This window comes from Pygoscelis adeliae, unplaced genomic scaffold (assembly GCF_000699105.1).
Source record: "Pygoscelis adeliae isolate BGI_AS28 unplaced genomic scaffold, ASM69910v1 Scaffold390, whole genome shotgun sequence".
NCBI lineage: Eukaryota > Metazoa > Chordata > Aves > Sphenisciformes > Spheniscidae > Pygoscelis > Pygoscelis adeliae.
The window spans coordinates 189,786-190,448 of record NW_008823921.1 but is presented as its reverse complement, the minus strand read 5'-3'; positions in this window follow the sequence as shown (position 1 = coordinate 190,448).

Genomic DNA, 663 nt, shown 5'->3' with positions numbered 1-663 from the left:
GTCCCCCCGGCACATAGCCCGCAGCCACGCCGGGCAGCCCGCAGGACCCCGCCGGCCGTGGGGAGGGCTGGACTGGGGATTCCCACCGCCCTGCCGTCACCTGACAGCTGCTTTTCAGGGCTAGACGTAAAGGACATTCCCTTTAGAGATGGGTCAAATGGTTTCTTCATTTTAAAGGGCATCTTAGGAAAACACAGGGCGTGTATTTCTCTTTTTTTCTTTTCGGCAGCCGATAGCTTGTCCTCTGGCAGGCAAGTCCAGCGGCATCAGACAATTTTCTGAAAGAAATCCCGTTTTCCATCCCGTTTATTTTGGCCCTGCTATATTTGGTCCTATTAACAGTCATCAAGGAAATTGGGGTTTGCAGGGAAAAGAGGAGGGTTTTTTTAGGTGAGATGATACAGGTGAAAAAACCAGGGAACTGCAGCTCTCATCCGGGTCCACGTGGGAGTCGCTGAAGTTAAACCAAGACGACGTGCTGGAGTTTAACTTGGTTAAACTTGTGTCAGTCAACGGAAGATGCTGCTATTCCCATCCCTGTTGCTGTTAGGCTGCAAACTTCAGATTTTTTTTTTCCCCCTAGCATGCTAAAACCCACCCTGGTAAACTAGTTCCCCCAGACGTGGGTTGGCGAGGCGGCCCACCCGCTCTCCGGGGAGCCGG